Raw genomic sequence first — 13,292 nt, forward strand, 5'->3', positions numbered from 1 at the left:
TGATTGTGTTATAAATTGTGGCATAAAAAATAAAATTATAGGCCGGGCGCTGTGGCTCACGCCTGTAATCCTAGCTCTTGGGAGGCCGAGGCGGGCGGATTGCTCAAGGTCAGGAGTTCAAAACCAGCCTGAGCAAGAGCGAGACCCTGTCTCTACTATAAATAGAAAGAAATCAATTGGCCAACTGATATATATATATATAAAAAATTAGCCGGGCATGGTGGCACATGCCTGTAGTCCCAGCTACCAGGGAGGCTGAGGCAGAAGGATCGCTCGAGCCCAGGAGTTTGAGGTTGCTGTGAGCTAGGCTGACGCCACGGCACTCACTCTAGCCTGGGCAACAAAGCGAGACTCTGTCTCAAAAAAAAAAAAAAAAAAAAAAAAAAAAAAAAAAAAAATAAAATTATTCCCAAGTGTTGAGTTCAGTTCAGGGAAGCTTCCCTGTTTTGTTAATTAAAATTTGGGACATTGGCCGGGCGCTGTGGCTCACGCCTGTAATCCTAGCTCTTGGGAGGCCGAGGCGGGCGGATTGCTCAAGGTCAGGAGTTCAAAACCAGCCTGAGCAAGAGCGAGACCCCGTCTCTACTATAAATAGAAAGAAATTAATTGGCCAACTGATATATATATATATAAAAAAAAAAAAATTAGCCGGGCATGGTGGCGCATGCCTGTAGTCCCAGCTACCCGGGAGGCTGAGGCAGAAGGATCACTCGAGCCCAGGAGTTTGAGGTTGCTGTGAGCTAGGCTGACACCACGGCACTCACTCTAGCCTGGGCAACAAAGCGAGACTCTGTCTCAAAAAAAAAAAAAAAAAAAATTGGGACATTGACATGGCCTAGGGGAGATGACTGGATAGAAAGTATTCTTGTATTCATTTACCTCTTAGTCCTACAAAAATGGAAAAAAAAAGAATGAAAAAAATAAAATTAAAGATGTTTTTATGCTGGAAGTAATCCTTGGGGATGATCGGTTTCAAACATCTAATGTTGCAAGGGAAGAAACTGAGGCCCATTGAAACTTATTTTAGGCCACACAGCTGTCACGTGGTACCTAGAGTGGGACTAGATCATGGAGTTCCTAATAATTAATGTTGCCCAGCTCATTCTCTGTCAGTCTGTCTACCTAATTAGCCCTACTGAATTGCACTGCCTGCCCTAGGCTTGGGTAGTTTGCAATTTTCTGTTAAATGTTAGTCTTTCCCTACTATGCTTTATTGCTACTGTGAAAAGTTTAGGGTTTTTTTCCTCTCAAAGAATTATTTTTCATTGAGGATTCCAGCATGTTTTTTTCCATTTCTTGTCACTTGTTATCATTATGAAATAAACTATAGGTTCTTATGTTTTAACCAGAATTATGATTCAGAGCTTCCTGTTTCATTTAAGGTTGTTCTGTGTGTCAAGGGTAGGGGGACGTAGGACTAGAAAGTTTCACTTTTGGTGGCAGCAAATGCCAGATTCTTCTTATTATTCTTACTATATTCTCTTAACACTCAGGTATTTATAGACCTGTGGTCAGACCAAAGAAGCTGTTGAGGAGTTAGTAGTTTCAGGTAGCTCCCTTAGTAATGTCATATTTTGATGCTTTTCAACCCAATACCATTCTGTCATTAGGTGGCTTCTTCTTGTATTTGTTTAGGATTTCTGCCCTGACTACTTCCTTGAGGAATATAAAGCACCACAGAAATTACAACATAGAGCAATTAGAAATAAATCCAGGACAGGGATCATTCAGTATAAATGAAATAGATACTGCTAGACATGTAATATACTCTGGGCACTGAATTTTTTTCTTCTTTTCCCCTCACCCCCCTCAAGATAAGCACACTCAATTACATCATTGACATCTTCTGGCCAGAAAAAAATGTTCAGATGTAGAGAACCCCCGTCCCCGGCTCTGACTATACTAAGTTTTCTGGTCCTTCCACCACCTTCCCTTTGGTCTGGCTTGACCTATGGCCACCTATGAGTCAGCACTGAATATTCCCAGGTTGAACTTATGATCTTTCCTACTTAGCTTGAGAATGGTGAGAGGCACGTGGGCAAATTCCCAACCCTGCCAAGGCCTTCTTTTCATTGGGTTCTGTACCCTAGTAATAAAAACAGTTTCCTCCTCTCTTACATTTCTCTGTATTGCACCCAAGATGTCAAAGGCCAAATTCTGAGATACACCATGTATTCCTTGCTCTCCTTGACCTGAAATTCGCCCCTGGTGGCCTAGGTCATTTCAGTAGGTGGCTTTCCTGGAAAACACCTTCTGACCTTTAAACCATCAGCTTTTCCTGAAACCTCTCCCATCCTCTGGTAAAATTAGCCTTTCCCTTCTTTGTATGTTTCCTGGCTCTATCATATATTCTCTGAGGGCATTGCTGCATTTGTTCAGTACTTTTGTTTTCATGTCTGCTGTATGCCAGGCACTGTGTTGGGTGGATGCTGGAGTTATAGCAGTGAACATGCAAGTCATAATCCTTGCCCTCCTAAGCCTTTCAGTCTCATGGGGGTGTTGGAGTGCAAACAGATACACACATATTTCCTTATAAGGTGTTGTAATAGAAAAGTCAACTCCTATAAAAAAGAATAATAGATGAGACATAATTTATAGAGGGAGGGAGGGAATGGGAGGAAGTGACAAGTTCATCTGAGACCTGAAAGATGAGTGGGAGTTATCTAGGAGAAGAGCTGGAGGAAGAGCCTCCCAGGTGGAGGAGACAATGTGGAAATCCGTGAGGTGGGAAGAACCTGCATGCTTTCTCAGCATGGGCCAGTACGGCTAGACCATAGTGAATGAGGCATAAAAGGGCACATGATAAAATTGGAAGGGCCGGCCAGGGGCAGGTCACAGGGTATTTTTTTTTTTTATTGCGGCATGTTATGGAGGTACAGATTTTAAGGTTTCAATAAATGCCCATTTCCCCCCCTCCCCCCAAAAGTCTGAGTCTCCATGATGACCATCCCCTAGATGGTGCACATCTCACTCATTATGTATGTATATACCCGCCCCTCTCCCCCCTCCCACCTGCCCAATACCCTATTACTATAGTACCTATGTGTCCACTTAGGTGCTACTCAGTTAATACCAGTTTGCTGGAGAATATATCTGGTGCTTGTTTTTCCATTCTTGGGATACTTCACTTAGTAGTATGGGTTCCAGCTCTAACCAGGAAAATATAAGATGTGCTATATCACCGTTGTTTCTTAGAGCTGAACAATACACCATGGTATACATATACCACATTTTATTAATCCATTCTTGGATTGATGGGCACTTGGGCTGTTTCCACAGCCTTGCAATTATGAATTGTGCTGCTATAAACATTCGAGTGCAGGTGTCTTTTTTGTAGAGTGTCACTGGATCATTTGGGTAGATGCCCAGCAATGGGATTGCTGGATCAAATGGTAGATTCACTTGTATCGCTTTAAGGTATCTCCATATTGCTTTCCACAGAGGTTGAACTAGTTTGCAGTCCCACCAGCAGTGTAGGAGTGTTCCTCTCTCTCCGCAACCACGCCAGCATTTACTGTTTGGAGATTTTTTGATAAAGGCCATTCTCACTGGGGTTAAGTGATATCTCATTGTGGTTTTGATTTGCAATTCCCTGATGATTAGAGATGTTGAGCATTTCTTCATATGTTTGTTGGCCATTCTTCTGTCTTCTTTAGAAAAGTTTCTGTTCAAGTCCTTTGCCCACTTTTTAATGGGGTTATTTGATTTTTTCTTCCTGATTTTCATGACTTCTAAGTATATTCTAGTTATCAGTCCCTTATCGGATGCATGGATGCAAAAATTTTCTCCCATTCTGTAGGTTGTCTGTTTACTTTCATGACTATTTCTTTGGCTGTGCAGAAGTTTTGTAGTTTGATCATGTCCCATTTATTTATTTTTGTTGCTGCTGTGATTGCCTTTGGGGACTTCTTCATAAACTCTTTGCCCAGGCCAATGTCTAGGAGAGTGTTTCCAACTTTTTCCTCTAGAGTTCTAGTAGTTTCATACCTTAGGTTTAAGTCTGTTATCCAGCACGAGTTGGTTTTTGTGAGAGGTGAAAGGTGTGGGTCCTGTTTTAGCCTTCTACAGGTGGCTATCCAGTTTTCCCAGCACCATTTATGGAAGAGGGATTCTTTTCCCCAGTGTATGTTTTTGTCTGCTATGTCAAAGATTAGATGGCTATATGAGGATGGTTTTATATCAGGATTCTCACATCTGTTCCACTGGTCAATATTCCTATTTTTGTGCCAATACCATATTGATTTAATTACTACAGCTTTGTAGTATAGTTTGATATCTGGCATATTAATGCCTCCCATTTTGTTTTTGTTGCCTAGAATTGCTCTTGATATTTGGGGTCTTCTTTGGTTCCATACGAAGCATAAAATTATTTTCTCTATATCTGTGAAGAATGCTGATGGGATTTTAATAGGTATTGCATTGAATCTGTAGATCAGTTTGGGTAGTATAGACATTTTGATGATATTGAGTCTGCCGATCCACGAGCATGGTATGGATTTCCATCTGTTTACATCCTCTGCTATTTCCTTCCTCAGTGTTTCATAGTTCTCCCTGTAGAGGTCTTTTACGTCCTTGGTTAAGTATATTCCTAGGTACTTTAATTTCTTTGTTGCTATTGTGAAGGGAATTGAGTCTTTGATTTGGTTCTCAATTAGATTGTTATTGGCGTATATGAATGCCTCTGATTTCTGTGTATTGATTTTGTATCCTGAGACTTTACTAAATTCATTCATCAGTTCCAGGAGTTCCTTGGTTGAATCCTTGGGGTTTTCTAGATATAATATCATATCATCAGCAAACAGTGAAAGTTGGATCTCTTCTGCCCCTATTTGGATACCTTTGATTCCATTTTCCTGTCTGATTGCTGTAGCCAAGACTTCCAGCACTATGTTGAACAGAAGTGGAGATAGTGGGCAGCCTTGTCTGGTTCCAGTTCTAAGTGGGAATGATTTCAATTTTTCCCCATTCAGTATGATGTTGGTTATGGGTCTGTCATATATGGCTTGTATCATTTTTAGGTATGTCCCTTCTATGCCTATTTTCTTTAGTGTTCATATCATGAAAGTGTGTTGAATTTTGTAAAAAGCTTTTTCTGCATCTATTGAAAGAATCATGTGGTCTTTGTTTTTGCTTCTGTTTATGTGGTGAATTGCATTTATAGATTTACGTATGTTGAACCATCCCTGCATCCCTGGGATGAAGCCCACTTGGTCGTGGTGGATTATTTTTTTTGATAAGTGTCTGGATTCGGTTAGCTAAGATTTTTTTGAAAATTTTTGCATCTATATACATTAGGGATATTGGTCTGTAGTTTTCTTTTTTTGTTGCATCCTTTCCTGGTTTTGGTATCAGAGTAATATTCGCTTCATAAAAGGTGTCGGGGAGGTTTCCGTTCTTCTCGATGTTGTGGAATAGTTTCTGCAAGATAGGTACTAGTTCTTCTTTATAAGTATGGTAAAATTCAGGTGTGAAGCCATCTGGACCGGGACTTTTCTTTTTAGGGAGATTTTTAATCGCTGTTTCTATTTCAGCTGTTGAGATTGGTCTGTTCAGGGAATCTATTTATTCCTGGTTGAGCCTAGGGAGGCTGTGTGTTTCTAGAAATTTGTCCATTTCCTCCACATTTTCCAGTTTGTGTGCATAAAGATTTTTGTAGTATTCATAAATTGTATCTTGTATCTCTTTGGGATCAGTTGTGATATCTCCTTTTTTATTCCTGATGGAGCTTATTAGAGATTTCTCTTTTCTGCTTTTCGTTAGCTTAGCCAATGGTGTGTCAATTTTGTTTATTTTTTCAAAGAACCAACTTTTTGTTTTATTAATCTCCTGAATAGCTTTCCTGTTTTCAATTTCGTTTAGTTCTGATTTGATCTTGTTGATTTCACTTCTTCTGCTGGGTTTGGGGTTTATCTGTTCTTCTTTTTCCAGCTCTTTGAGTCATTTCATTAGATTGTCTATTTGTGATCTTCTTGTCTTTTGCTTATAGGCATTTATGGAGATAAACTTTCCTCTCAGAACTGCTTTAGCTGTGTCCCAGAGGAGTTGATAACTTGTCTCTCCATTGTCATTTTCTTCATAGAAGTTTTTAATTTCCGTCTTGATTTCTTCATTTATGAAGTAATCATTTAGTAGGAGGTTGTTTAATTTCCACGTTTTTGTGTAGAAATGTGAGTTTCTGTTAGGGTTGATTTCTAGTTTTATTCCACTGTGATCTGAGAAGGTACATGGTATGATTTCTATTTTTTTAAATTTCTTGAGATTTTCTTTGTGTCCTAGGATATGGTCAATCTTAGAGAATGTCCTGTGAGCTGATGAGAAGAACGTATATTCAGTGGATTTTGGGTAGAATATTCTGTAGATGTCTGTCAGACCCAATTGTTCTAGAGTTTTGTTTAAGTCCATTATTTCTTTATTAATTTTCTGTTTGGAGGAACTGTCTTGTGCCGTCAGTGGGGTGTTGAAATCTCCGGTGATTATGGAGTTGCTATTAATCCATTTGCTTAGCTCCAGTAAGGTTTGCTTTATGAATCTGGGTGCACCTAAGTTGGGTGCATACATATTTAAAATTGTTATCTCTTCTTGTTGAACTGTGCCCTTCACCATTATATAATGACCCTCTTTGTCTTTTACTACTTTTGTTGGTTTAAAAACTAAATCGTCTGAAATTAGAACGGCCACACCAGCCTTCTTTTGGCTTTTATGTGCTTGGAATATTAATCTCCACTCTTTCATTGTTAGTCTGTATGCATCCTTGCAGGTTAGATGTGTTTTCTGAAGACAGCATATTCTTGGCCTGTATTTTCTTATCCATTCAGCCAGCCTATGTCTCTTGAGTGGAGAGTTTAAGCCATTCACATTTATTGAGAGAATTGATAGGTAAGGTAGATTACTGATCATTCTGTTGGGTTGGATGTTGTTGCTATGATTTCTGTCTTGAGCCATTGTAATATCTGGCCTTTAATATCTTTGGGTTTTGGTTGTTTTTATATTCGTGGGTTATTATTATGATGTTCCGTGTGTAACGCTGTTTTAAGTTCTTCTTGTAGGGCTGGTCTTGTCTTGGTGAATTCTCTGAGCCTTTGCTTGTCTGAGAATGTTTTTATTTCTCCTTCATATAGGGAGCTTAGTTTTGAAGGGAATGATATTCTAGGCTGGGCATTGTTTTGTTTCAAAAGAGTGAGAATGGGGCCCCAGTCTCTCCTTCCTTGTAAAGTCTCATTAGAGAAGTCTGATGTTATTCGAATTGGCTTTCCCTTGTATGTTACTTGCTTCTTTTGTCTTATAGCTCTTAGAAGGGCCTCTTTAGTTGATACTTTGGTCAGTCTGATGACTGCATGTCGTGACGTCTTCCTGTCTGCGTTGAATCTCCCAGGGGTCCTCTGAGCTTCTTGAACTTGTATATCAAGATTTTGAGCAAGGCCTGGGAAATTTTCCTCTATTATATCTTCAAACAGCTTGTCCAACCCTTGAGTGTTGTCTTCTTCCCCTTCTTGTAACCCTATGACCCTCACATTAGGTTTCGTCACATAATCCCACAGCTCTTGTAGGCTTTGCTCTTTTCTCTTGTTTCTCTGCTCTATTTCTGTGACTGATTTATTTAATTGGAGGGTGTTATCTTCAAGCTCTGAGATTCTTTCTTCTGTTTCATCTACCCTGTTCTTGAGACTTTCCAATGTATTTTGTAGTTCCTTGAATTGATTCTTCATTTCCAGGAGTTCGGTTACACTTTTCTTCAATGTGTCTATTTGTTTTCCCATATCCTGGAGACTTTTTGTGGTTTCTTTGTGTTGGTTATTGAGTTGTTGTTGCAGCTGGGTGAGTGTTCTTATGATCCACATATGAAATTCCTCTTCTGTCATATTGGTTGCCTGATTTTGGTTGGTGTCCGTTTCTAGGGGGCTGGTGCTCCTGTTTGGGGGGGTGTTTTCCGTTTGGTTCTTCATATTTCCTGAGTTCTTTCGCTGATTTCTTCCCATGTCGATCACTTGTTGTTTCTTTCCTTAAGTTATTGTTTCGGTATTCACACACCTTGTTTAGTTTCTGAGGCGTTAGGTGGTGTCTGTGGGTGAAATTGGACCATTCCCTATATACTGAGTCAGCGGGTGCCGTGGAAAGGCTGTTCAAGATACCGTCCCTGTCAGTAGGTGGCGTTTGCTTGGAGGAACAGGCTATACTGTTGATTTTGTGTTCTGTTATCAGCTCTCGTTCTGGGCAGAGCTGCGTTGGGTGAGCCTGCCCTCAGGCCGTTAGCAGAGGTCAAAGTTCTGTACTCTGCTTCCAGGGAAAGCTGTCAGGGCGGGGCTGGAATGGTCTCACTCAGCCAGAAAGTCTGAGTGTGGGGGTGGGGCTGTCTGAGACCCGCAGTCTGGAGCGGGCCTCGCTTCTTTCCACCCTCCCCAACTCCGCAGCTACTCCTGGGCCTGTGGCAGCAGGCCAGAACACAAACCACCAGGCCTCCCTGGACTGTAATGCCGGCGGGGAGTTTCCCTGCAAAAGAACGCCACCTGGGTTGGACACACGGCCTCCTCCTGGGAGGAGGGTTGCCCTCTAGGACACCGATCCGCCCCTGGAGGCAGACACACCTCAGTAGGCTGTTCACGTATAACCCTTCTGTGCCCCGGGCAATGCTAGCCCTCCGTGCAGGGGATCTGGTCTGCAGGTCCAACCTCTGGGTCCCAGAGTTCAAACTGTATCCCCACCAGGGAGAGGATTTCTGGTCCCAATTCACCCACAGGGAGCCCAAGCTGGGTCTATGTCTCTCAGCCTCTGAGTCGGCACCGTTCTCCTGGGAACATGGTGCCAGCAGCACCTGGGAGGGCGGGCGGGTAGGGAGCTCACAGTCTGAGTTCCCCTGAGTCAGGTGTAGGGTCCCAAACGGGAAGGTCCCGTTCCCTGGAGTTGCCTCCGGCTGGTGGCTATATTGTCTCTCTGGGCAGCCACGGGTAGGCTCGGGGGAGGGGAGGAGGCGGCAATATGGCGCCTGCCGTGGGGCTCGGGTCTGTGCACACGGAGGTGCCCGGAGGAAGTTGGGAACCTGGTGCCACGTCTGCTACAGGCTCACCGCTGGCAGGCGGCGGCGGTCTCTGGGCTGATGTCCGCAGGTCTCTCCACCCGCTGGGTAGCCCACCATCAGTCCTAAATGCAGGGGAGGGGAAACAGAAAATCCAACTACCCTTGTCGCTGGTCTCTGGGCTGCTCTGGTGGTCTCAGCCTCCAGTTCTCCTCCGCAGCCTCCTCCCGTGGAGTCTCCCGGGGTCTCAGGTACCCCTCCTTCCGGCCCTTGTCCGCTGTATGCTCGTCTTCTTGCTTCTTTCCTCTAATTTCTGCTAGAATCTGTCTTTTCTGCAGAGACAATCTGTGTGGCGGTGTTATTTGTCCGCCATCTTCAAAAATCATTCCAGGTTACAGGGTTTTGCAGGCCATGTTACCAAGTATCCTAACTTGGTAATGTGAAAGCCTTGCGGATAGATTGGATGGGGCACAATGACCAGTGAATGAGTGGGGAGTGTGCCATTCATCTTCGAATATAAAATACCTTGCAGAAGGGGCGGAGCAAGATGGCGGACGAATAACACCGCTAGACAGAGTGTCTCTGCAGAAAAGACAGCTTCTAGCAGAAATTAGAGGAAAGAAGCAAGAAGACGAGCATACAGCGGACAAGGGCCGGAAGGAGGGGTACCTGAGACCCCGAGAGACTCCTCGGGAGGAGGCTGCGGAGGAGAACTGGAGGCTGAGACCACCAGAGCAGCCCGGAGACCAGCGGCAAGGGTAGGTGGATTTGCTGTTTCCCCTCCCCTGCATTTAGGACTGCTGGTGGACTCCCCAGCGGGTGGAGAGACCTGCGGACATCAGCCCAGAGACTGCCGCCGCCTGCCAGCGGTGAGCCTGTAGCAGACGTGGCACCAGGTTCCCAACTTCCTCCGGGCACCTCCGTGTGCACAGACCCGAGCCCCACGGCAGGCGCCATATTGCCGCCTCCTCCCCTCCCCCGAGCCTACCCGTGGCTGCCCAGAGAGACAATATAGCCACCAGCCGGAGGCAACTCCAGGGAACGGGACCTTCCCGTTTGGGACCCTACACCTGACTCAGGGGAACTCAGACTGTGAGCTCCCTACCCGCCCGCCCTCCCAGGTGCTGCTGGCACCGTGTTCCCAGGAGAACGGTGCCGACTCAGAGGCTGAGAGACATAGACCCAGCTTGGGCTCCCTGTGGGTGAATTGGGACCAGAAATCCTCTCCCTGGTGGGGATACAGTTTGAACTCTGGGACCCAGAGGTTGGACCTGCAGACCAGATCCCCTGCACGGAGGGCTAGCATTGCCCGGGGCACAGAAGGGTTATGCGTGAACAGCCTACTGAGGTGTGTGTGCCTCCAGGGACGGATCGGCGTCCTAGAGGGCAACCCTCCTCCCAGGAGGAGGCCATGCGCCTAACCCAGGTGGCGTTCCTGTGCAGGGAACCTCCCCGCCGGCATCACAGTCCGGGGAGGCCTGGTGGCTTGTGGTCTGGCCTGCTGGCAGAGGCCTAGGAGTAGCTGCGGAGTTGGGGAGGGTGGAAAGAAGCCAGGCCCACTCCAGACTGTGGGTCTCAGACAGCCCCACCCCCACACACAGACTTTCTGGCTGAGCAGGACCATTCCAGCCCCACCCTGACAGCTTTCCCTGGAAGCAGAGAACAGAACTTTGACCCCTGCTAACAGCATTGGTGGTGCCTGAGGGCAGGCTCACCCAACCCAGCTCCGCCCAGACGAAGAGCTGTTAACAGGACACAAAATCAACAGTATAGCCTGTTCCTCCAAGCAAACGCCACCTACTGACAGGGACGACATCTTTAACAGCCTTTCCACGGTACCCACTGACTCAATATACAGGGAGTGGTCCAATTTCACCCACAGACACCACCTAACGCCTCAGAAACTAAACAAGGTGTGTGAATACTCAAAGAATAACTTAAGGAAAGAAACAACAACTGATCGACATGGGAAGAAATCAGCGAAAGAACTCAGGAAATATGAAGAACCAAACGGAAAACACACCCCCAAAGAGGAGCACCAGCCCCCTGGAAACGGACACCGACAAAAATCAGGCAACCAATATGACAGAAGAGGAATTTCGTATGTGGATCATAAGAACACTCACCCAGCTGCAACAACAACTCAATAACCAACACAAACAAACCACAAAAAGTCTCCAGGATAAGGATAAAGAAATAGACACGATGAAGAAAAGTGTAACCGAACTCCTGGAAATGAAGAATCAATTCAATGAACTACAAAATACATTGGAAAGTCTCAAGAACAGGGTAGATGAAACAGAAGAAAGAATCTCAGAGCTTGAAGATAACACCCTCCAATTAAATAAATCAGTCACAGAAATAGAGCAGAGAAACAAGAGAAAAGAGCAAAGCCTACAAGAGCTGTGGGATTATGTGAAGAAACCTAATGTGAGGGTCATAGGGTTACAAGAAGGGGAAGAAGACAACACTCAAGGGTTGGACAAGCTGTTTGAAGATATAATAGAGGAAAATTTCCCAGGCCTTGCTCAAAATCTTGATATACAAGTTCAAGAAGCTCAGAGGACCCCTGGGAGATTCAACGCAGACAGGAAGACGTCACGACATGCAGTCATCAGACTGACCAAAGTATCAACTAAAGAGGCCCTTCTAAGAGCTATAAGACAAAAGAAGCAAGTAACATACAAGGGAAAGCCAATTCGAATAACATCAGACTTCTCTAATGAGACTTTACAAGGAAGGAGAGACTGGGGCCCCATTCTCACTCTTTTGAAACAAAACAATGCCCAGCCTAGAATATCATTCCCTTCAAAACTAAGCTCCGTATATGAAGGAGAAATAAAAACATTCTCAGACAAGCAAAGGCTCAGAGAATTCACCAAGACAAGACCAGCCCTACAAGAAGAACTTAATACAGCGTTACGCACGGAACATCATAATAATAACCCACGAATATAAAAACAACCAAAACCCAAAGATATTAAAGGCCAGATATTACAATGGCTCAAGACAGAAATCGTAGCAACAACATCCAACCCAACAGAATGATCAGTAATCTACCTTACCTATCAATTCTCTCAATAAATGTGAATGGCTTAAACTCTCCACTCAAGAGACATAGGCTGGCTGAATGGATAAGAAAATACAGGCCAAGTATATGCTGTCTTCAGGAAACACATCTAACCTGCAAGGATGCATATAGGCTAACAAGGAAAGAGTGGAGATCAATATTCCAAGCAAATAGAAGCCAAAAGAAGGCTGGTGTGGCAGTTCTAATTTCAGACGATTTAGTTTTTAAACCAACAAAAGTAGTAAAAGACAAAGAGGGTCATTATATAATGGTGAAGGGCACAGTCCAACAAGAAGAGATAGCAATTTTAAATATGTATGCACCCAACTTAGGTGCACCCAGATTCATAAAGCAAACCTTACTGGAGCTAAGCAAATTGATTAATAGCAACTCCATAATCGCCGGAGATTTCAACACCCCACTGACGGCACGAGACAGATCTTCCAAACAGAAATTTAATAAAGAAATAATGGACTTAAACAAAACTCTAGAACAATTGGTTCTGACTGACATTTACAGAACATTCTACCCAAAATCCACTGAATATACGTTCTTCTCATCAGCTCACGGGACATTCTCTAAGATTGACCATATCCTAGGACACAAAGAAAATCTCAAGAAATTTAAAAAAATAGAAATCATACCATGTACCTTCTCAGATCACAGTGGAATAAAACTAGAAATCAACCCTAACAGAAACACACATTTCTACACAAAAACGTGGAAATTAAACAACCTCCTACTAAATGATTACTTCGTAAATGAAGAAATCAAGACGGAAATTAAAAACTTCTATGAAGAAAACGACAATGGAGAGACAAGTTATCAACTCCTCTGGGACACAGCTAAAGCAGTTCTGAGAGGAAAGTTTATCTCCATAAATGCCTATAAGCAAAAGACAAGAAGATCACAAATAGACAATCTAATGAAATGACTCAAAGAGCTGGAAAAAGAAGAACAGATAAACCCCAAACCCAGCAGAAGAAGTGAAATCAACAAGATCAAATCAGAACTAAACGAAATTGAAAACAGGAAAGCTATTCAGGAGATTAATAAAACAAAAAGTTGGTTCTTTGAAAAAATAAACAAAATTGACACACCATTGGCTAAGCTAACGAAAAGCAGAAAAGAGAAATCTCTAATAAGCTCCATCAGGAATAAAAAAGGAGATATCACAACTGATCCCAAAGAGATACAAGATACAATTTATGA

General features: G+C 43.6%; 1 protein-coding gene and 2 pseudogenes across 3 annotated transcripts in view; all 3 read left to right on the plus strand.

Moving 5' to 3' along the window:
* The window catches only part of CLCN5 (chloride voltage-gated channel 5), a 191,197-nt gene that overhangs the window by 11,247 nt on the left and 166,658 nt on the right, over window positions 1–13,292 (plus strand). The window lies entirely within an intron of this gene.
* On the plus strand, window positions 407–500 carry LOC142866110 (uncharacterized; annotated as a pseudogene).
* Window positions 794–896, plus strand: LOC142866111 (uncharacterized; annotated as a pseudogene).

This window comes from Microcebus murinus, chromosome X, assembly GCF_040939455.1.
Source record: "Microcebus murinus isolate Inina chromosome X, M.murinus_Inina_mat1.0, whole genome shotgun sequence".
Taxonomy (NCBI): Eukaryota; Metazoa; Chordata; class Mammalia; order Primates; family Cheirogaleidae; genus Microcebus; species Microcebus murinus.